The 8,179-nt window shown below is 35.3% G+C and overlaps 1 long non-coding RNA gene and 1 pseudogene across 1 annotated transcript; both read right to left on the minus strand.

Moving 5' to 3' along the window:
- Nucleotides 1-4,554: 4,554 nt before the first annotated feature.
- LOC137235628 (MD-2-related lipid-recognition protein-like) lies at nt 4,555-5,275 on the minus strand (annotated as a pseudogene).
- Nucleotides 5,276-7,143: 1,868 nt separating this feature from the next.
- Nucleotides 7,144-7,672, minus strand: LOC137235632 (uncharacterized). The gene is made up of 3 exons (XR_010948011.1): nt 7,537-7,672; nt 7,402-7,475; nt 7,144-7,281 (listed from the first exon to the last, which is right to left on the minus strand). It is a non-coding gene; the product is annotated as an uncharacterized lncRNA (long non-coding RNA).
- Between the last annotated feature and the right edge of the window lie 507 nt (nt 7,673-8,179).

Here is an 8,179-nt window from a genome sequence, read left to right on the forward strand (position 1 = left end):
GTTTCCTGGTCCTTACAAAGGGAAGTTCGGTCAGCATCTTTTTGTTTTTTTACACAGTGAGGTGTTTCTTTTGCTTCTACTGGCAGATTTCCGATCGGTTTACCTACATACAGTTTCATAAAATTACTCTTTAAACCTCCTTCGTGTTATACGTGGTAATCGCCACTCGCCAGCGCTCAAAGATCCATACATATCGAGTGATGACTTTGTCTCCATTGAAGGACCCTAAAACTTTAAGAAATGGAAAGCATTTAAGCTATTTGGGGTCATAAGTTCCTTTTTGCTCATGTAACGACAAAAAAAACTAACAAATGTTGTGGTACTCGATGCGTTCTGGGACAAGTATATGCAACTGTTGTGGTCAATATGTTGTGGGCATTAAAAAATATCTGTGAGAACATCGAATACATTCAGGTAATGAAAAAGAAAGAGACACTCGGTGAGCTCACGTAGTAGAGACTGATTGAGATGGTTCTCGATACACTTCTCCCACAGGAAAATGATTTGGAAAGCTGTGAGATACCAAGCAACTTCGAATACGAAAAATGTAAGTGTAATTGTAAGAGACTGGCCAAAAGTTTGACAGTGTCTTTTTAAAATTAAGAAGGATCGAGACAGATAGTGAGAAGCAATCATGTTGCAATTTATTACCATTTGTGGAACCTACTCATACTCTATTAGCGAAATAATTGACCTATCAAAAACTTTAAGCAAACAACTTCCAGAACCTCAACTACAACCAAAAATTATGCAGGCAATAGGACTTGATGAACACATAACGGTCAGAAATAAACGATTGCAGTTTCATTTCAATGATATAAAAAAGATGAGCAACTTAACATTGCGGAGACCATTTGCTGCTGTATAGAAACTACGGCTGCAGACCTGTGATGGGGTACAGTTTGGGGGAATCTAGACATTAGCATGTGTACTTTGAGAACATTGTTTGGGCTTTGTACATGGCTTGGTTCGGGATAATTTAATTTGTGTATAAAGATTGTTTCTTGTTGATTATTTCAGAATTGTTTCGAGAATTTTTCGGATAAATTTTTGTACCAATTTCAATAATTTCAGGACTATTTCGGTAATATTTCCGGACTTTTCTGAAATCTTGTAGATATAATTTGATATTTTTTTGTGATCAATTCTATTTCGGGATCCTCTCCATGTTTCGAGAAATTTTTGAAATAGTTTCAAGACTGTTTTAGATTCTATACGAGACTATTCCAGGACAATTTTTTATTTTTGCTATAATTTCACGAATATGGGCCCACTTCCAGATTTCGAGATTTTTACATCATTTGAAGACTGTTTCCGATTTGTTTCAAGACTTTTTTATTTCAATCAATAATTTCATTTTTGGAAGTACCTATTTTCCGCATAATTTCACAACAATTTCGGTATCGTTTCCAGATTTCAGGTTATTTTAAGTATAATTTGAAGATTGTTTCAGGTCAGATTGTTGAAATTATTTTCGTCATAATTTGAGGACTATTTCAGGATCATTTCGGTATATTTTTGGGACATTTTCAAGACTAATTTGGTTTCTATTAGCGAATGTTCCTGGATCATTTAAGAACTATTTTCGGTATAATTTTTGGTTAATTTCAGGATTTCGGAATGTTTTTGTGATAGTTTCAGGAAGGTTTTGGGTTCTATTAGGGAACAATTTGAAACTATTTTCGGGATAATTTCTACTGTTTAACGATCATTTCAAGATCATTCCGAGATTGCTTTGGCTTAGCTTTGGGAGTAATTTCAGCACGACTAGGGGATCATTATAGCACTATTTCAAAATCATTTTCCTCGTTCTCTCGCCTCTGCTTCCAAACTGCGTTGTCGACTGAAATACATTCTTGACCGGTGCATCTTCATCCATTGGCATAACATAACCTAACCAGCGAACAATATGCATAAAGCTGATACAGCTCATCTTCGACATCACAAAGAGGACAATTAATCTTCCTGAGAACTTATCTCTTGAATACTCCTCTGAGTGCTATTTCATTTTCTCTCAACATTGTCCATAATTCCGAACCATACATCTGCACAGGTATGATGAGAGAGGACTTTACATTTCAATTGCATGTTCAGTCCAAAGTAGCACTTATTCGCAAGAGTTACTCTCCGTCTGATTTTTCGGAAAAGTTTGGTTTGCGAATATTCTCAAAACCTTTCGTTATATATTATTTTGAAGGAAAAAAATCTTATTTCTCAAATAAAAGAACCTGGTTTTAGAAGGTTTTAGAATGTTGCCTACTATAAAAACAACAGAACTTCTTAGAAACACTTTGGAAAATATTTTCTACTGGTCCGAAATAAAAGATGGTCTCTCTGCCAAACTGCAACGAGGCCTCGAACACTCCAGTAATGTTCCTTGTAAAAACAACAAAGTAGTTAAATAACAAACAGCTTCGATTGATTGTTAGTCATCAACAACATAGTCAAATTAGGAAAATGCAAATGACTTTTTATATAAGAAAAATGAAAAAAAAAGCATTTCAAAATCCCATGAAAATTTGTCCGCGTGGCAAAAGGACAACGCACGCACGCACCGCTACTCCACAAGAAAAAAGTGGTAAATAAAAGAAAAAACAAATTAAAACAAAGCAAATAAACCAGTGTTTTGCATAATTTCGGCATAAATTGGTTAGACGGGTCTAAGGTTGCTCATAATTTTCGTTTTTGGTATTTTTATAAACTTCAACGCACATTTTAAATAAACAAAACAGCGAAGAATAACAGAATTAATTCATTAAAATGAAATTTGATGGTAATTTTTATAACTTCTTTGTAAGCTTATTGGATTTCGCTAAAAAAGGCATAAATAACTAACATAAAAAAAAAGAAAAAAAAAATAAAAATCTGTTGATGTTAGTTTTTGTAATGACGTGTAATGCTTTATTGGTTAATGAACTTGCGGTAAATTAATGCATAACCAGTTATGATAAAGTTGTTGGTTAGCGTAGGGTAGTTTTCTCGCAGCTTATACACACACATACTCGTATACAAAGCGTAAGAAATGTCCGCAGCCTTAGGCGTTGAATGATTCTGAATGAGCTTAAGAGATCAATAATCATAGAGTTATCTGTTTAAAATATTTTTAATATTTTTTCAGCTCTTCTAAGTAAGAGCCCCTTTCCCATTTTTTGAACATCTATATTTGTATCAATTAAACAGATATTTAGAGAGTACAAATATTCTAGAAAATGTATATTTAGGTGAAAATTTAACAAGAGGGCAATGTTTATAAAATGAACATTAGGGACCAGAAAGAATGAAAGAGGATATTCTCCACATTGACATTAATTTTGTAGAGCTTGTACAGCTCATCAATCAGTTATCTTCTATTACTTACTTCTTCGCTCTGCCAACTGGCACCAAATGGTTAAACCAAGGGAGATTAAGTCGCTTTCCACCTGGTCCTTCCAGCGAAGTGGGGGCCACCCTCTTCCTCTGCTTCCATAGGCTGGTTTCGATAAAAATATTTTCTTAACCGGAGCGCCATCTTTCATTCGCACAACATGGCCTAGTTGGCGTAGGTGCTGCGTTTTAACGCTAAGTGATATATTCCTATGTAGATTCCGTGCACACCCTCTTTTCACGAGGCGACGGTTGCTGTGTTCGTTTTACAGAATCTTGTTAAGACTTGACCGCTCACCGCTATCTAAGTAAATTCTGAAACAAGCAGGCTCTTCGGAGCGAATGCGACAATGGAGTACTTTCGCTCGTATTTAACTTTTACAATATGCCACAATCTAAGATATAATTGATTTCAGGAGAAATTTCGTATTATATCTTCTTCTTTTATCGATAGAAAGATTCCCCGTAGGTTTTAGAAAACTTTATTGATGTTGATGGTCCTATTCTGCATATTAATGCGTTACGTTCAGGAAAAACCGAAACTAAAGGATGAAACTGACCATCGCGGGAACCCCCGCCATACAAGCATATCGCGAACTTACGAACGACTGCCCTTTGTCTTCCGGGGAATGCATATCAGCACCATTACACAGAACGCTATAAGTACCCAGATAAATTGCGAACTTAGTCAAAAGCCCTCCCCACCATTTACTACGTTCTGCTGTACGAGCTTTTCTAATAGAAATTTTACTTGGAAGAAATTCTGTTGAAACTCAAACTCTAGAGGATATTGGAGACGATTTCATTAGTGGACGTGCTGACTAGCCGGAGTGAGATCCTGCTACAAAAACAACAACAATAACAATTATTCCCAATTAAAATTTCAAATTGAAATGGCCCTCTGTATCGACGCTATTTCACAAATAGATCAAGTCCTTCACTGTTTTTGATTTGTACGTTACAACTGATCCCCTTTTACTTTTCTTCATCTCAGCCAGAATAATGCTATCTGACTAACACTATCGATAGAGATTCTTATATCAGGTTCTGGAGCTGGCAATATCTTCCCAAGCATTCCGTAAAAAGTATCGCATGACAGTGAATCGTTTTGGTACACAAATTATTACCTATTTTTTAAGAAGAAGTTATTATACACTCGAATTAAAATTTTGAGTCAAAAAATACACACTCTCAACAAAATACTTTATTTATCACAAAAGCGAAGTGAAATTTATCTTTTCAGCACGTTCAGTACTAAATGAACATAATTATGACGTTCTTGTGTTTGTATCTACGTATATCTATTTTGCATTCCTTGCAGATTATTTCGTCTCAAGTCAAAGCAGTTAACTGTTTTTTCATCTCACATTCTATCTTAACGCACCACTTTGATTTCGGTTGTGGAACAACATAACTTTCCTGCCGGTGATTTCAACGTCCATTTGATTGTGTAAGCATTTATGGGGAATTTACTCTCGATTGGTACGTCAATGGTGTAAGTTTGGCGTTGATCGGCAACAGTTAGACACGGCGTGAATTTGCTTGCTTTCCTATCCATGGTGATCAGCGGTAAGTCTAGGGTAGGACTTTTCGCCCAATATAAACCAGCTTCTAATGTGGCGTAAAATCAAAGGACATTGTTGCTGGACGTCGACGATGTATATTACATGCCAAACGTTCTACTGCTTCTGGGCAAGGATTAATGCGTACCTCGTGTATAGTGCAAACATCAGCTTCACCACATGATTTAAAATCCACCATCTCGGCAAGGTTAAGCGTGACGGCTCCAAGTAAAATGATAGTTTTTAAAAGCGTCATTAGCTATACCTTTTATTGTATCTGGAAGCTATGTGCTAACTTTTACCGACAGCTAAGCTCTACAAAATATTGTACAAAACTGAAGAAAATTTGGTTCTTGGGACAGCAAAGAAAAAATATTATTTGTTTTGAGTGCAGTAATTTACAGCAGCGACCAGAAAACAAGCAGCGGTAATTTTAAAAAAAATTTTATAAATTAAACTCCTTATGTTTCATGTTTCTATGATTTCGTAATTGAAACTATATAAACCAAGGCCCGTATCATGTGTTACGATTCGTATTGCAAGCAATTTTTTAAATCTCAGTAGCTCTGAAATGGTTAATCGGAATAGGGAAATATGTGAAATGAAGACTACTAGGACTCATCAGATTCATAACCTTTTATCATTTTGACAAATTTTTTAACAGTTTGAGTGAAATCGCATTTCGATACGTGATCGTATATCACGATATGGGCACAGTCTCGAAAATCTTTTCAAATTCTTGAAAATATCGGAAAAGAGTTGTAAAAAAATTTTTGTTTGACCAGAAGTGAAAGGCTATAAAAGTGCATACTCAAAAGAATTATGAGAGTCCCAAATTAAAAGTTCGAAAATCTCCTAAAATTTTCTCGAGTTTTGAAATTTTTCCGAAAACGTTTTTAAGATTTTTTTGCATAATTTCAGTTACAAAGTTCATAGACGTTTTTTCTTAAAATATCGAAAATAAAAAACAAGAGTTTACCTCTCGAAATTTTATAAAAATTAACACTGCCATTTCCTGTTCACCACTGTATAGCTTTATTCATTTGTATATAAAGGGTGTGTTATTTCGAATCGATTCGGATTTCGGTTTGTGCATGTTCACAATGGTTTTGCCATCCATCTGAGGTGGCGCTTTCTAGATTCTTCAGTGGGAGTTTAAGCTATAGGTAAAGTTGACTAGAACTTAACACTTCCCCTCTGACCGTATGCGTAAAATTTTACTGTTCATCTCAGCTTAAACGACCAAATCCGCAAGGTTAAATAAGCTCTTGCCAAATTTAATTGGGTCCTATAATCTTAATTGAGCAAAATCGGTAATTGAATTTTCAACGGCTTATTTTATGGATAACAACTAAGGATGGCTAGCTTTGGGTGTAACCGAACATTACACACCGAACATTAAAGCTTGCAAAACTTTCAAATTACTTTCTTTTAAAAGTGGGCGCTGCCACGCCCATTGTCAAAGATTTTAGTAATTTTCTATTCTGCGTCATAAGGTCAACCCAACTACCAAGTTCCATCGCTTTATTCGTCTTTGGTAATGAATTATAGCACTTTTTCGGTTTTTAGAAATTTTCGATATCGAAAAAGTGGTCAAGTTATCGTCTTCACGGACAGACGGACTGACGGACATTGCTAAATGAATTTCTTTTTTTACCCAGATCATTTTGAAGAAGAAGATCATTAGAAATCTATCTCTATCTCGATTAGTTTTTCTGTTACGGGGTACCGTTATGCGAACAAAATGAATATACTCTGTGAGCTCTGCTCAGATGAGTATTAAAAGTAGTCGTTTTTGCATACATACCTATTATGCCCTTTTTAAGCAGGAGTAAATTTCTTTGAAGAAAGTTATTGCAAAAAAATATGTGAGGATGACTCCTCGAACGGATAGGCTGACGGATAGACGGGTGAATGCATCCGCGATGGCAATTCTTTTCAGTTAACTTAAATCGGCTATCTAAAAAAAAATCACTAGACGCTTCCACCGATCAAGTCGATTGAGACTAAGGAAAAAATCGTACCGAAGTAAATATAGCAAATAATTAATCATTTGTTTTCTCAACATTGTACAAATCCAAAAGAACACCCTTTTAAAATAAGAGATTTAGCCCTCTATACAACAAGCAATCGCTGATAGTGCGTAGTGACCTTTAACTGCACTCAATTGATAAGCTGCATATCTCCTCTTGTTCACAGTACATATGATTACTACTTACGGTGTCAAGTGCAGAGATAATAAGCACAAACTGTATTCATATTTAAAGCCATCTGTAACCAAATAATGTCATTGTTATGCTAACCACCTATGCAATGATGCGATATCCAGCATAAATTAATCTGCATCTTTTATTAGCTTAACAATAAAAACGAGAGAAGAATTAAATATTTCATCTCCTTTTACCTATATTCAACGTTTGGCTCCAATTTATTCCGGAATTTAATTTTCAGACAGTGATTGATTTCTAGTACGTACGAGTTACAGCCGATCCCATAGGTTCAAGAGATATTAATACATTTCACGCTATCCCGCGCCCATCTGTAGTTTAACTATTGAATAAGGAAGTTGTAAAAATTTGTCGTTGATTTGATCATATTGTAACGAATTTACCGCAAATCCTCTTATCTCAAATCTTCTACTAAGGTTCGAATCACTAAACTGTTGAATAAATAACACCACTATTCAGTAATGCAAAATGGTCTTTATTAGACTACTTTCAAAATAACACTTCTATTGCTCGACAAATAGTGTGCTTAATCAAAACTGATTGTAGCGCCTCTACTGTTGCTGCTTTTTATTCTCTTTGATTTCCTCGTTGCATCTTCTAGGCGCTTCTCGTTCTAGAATCTACTAGTTGGTTATCTGCTATAATTACACTGCAGATGTATGTGTATAGCTCTCATATGCGCGTGTGTTTGTGAGCGACAATTCCACAATTATAATTGCATATCTCAGATAAGATATCTGCATGTGTTTATGCGTTGCTTCTCCGCTGCGTGTACGTACATATGTGTAGACATAATGATTGAATTATTGGTGTGCATACAGTCAATACCCCTTAGTGTTGCTAATATTCGTAACAATATTACTACACCTCTAAGCTTGATAACGTCCATTTAAAATCGGTCGAGACACTGCCATGAGATAATGATCTTATAGTTTTAAAATCATCGAATAATATTTCTTCTTAAATATGTCGCTGAGCTAAGTATTATGCTTTAATAATGTCTTTCTTACGCCATTTGAGATGAGG

Source organism: Eurosta solidaginis, unplaced genomic scaffold (genome assembly GCF_040869045.1).
Source record: "Eurosta solidaginis isolate ZX-2024a unplaced genomic scaffold, ASM4086904v1 ctg00000118.1, whole genome shotgun sequence".
Classification (NCBI taxonomy): Eukaryota; Metazoa; Arthropoda; class Insecta; order Diptera; family Tephritidae; genus Eurosta; species Eurosta solidaginis.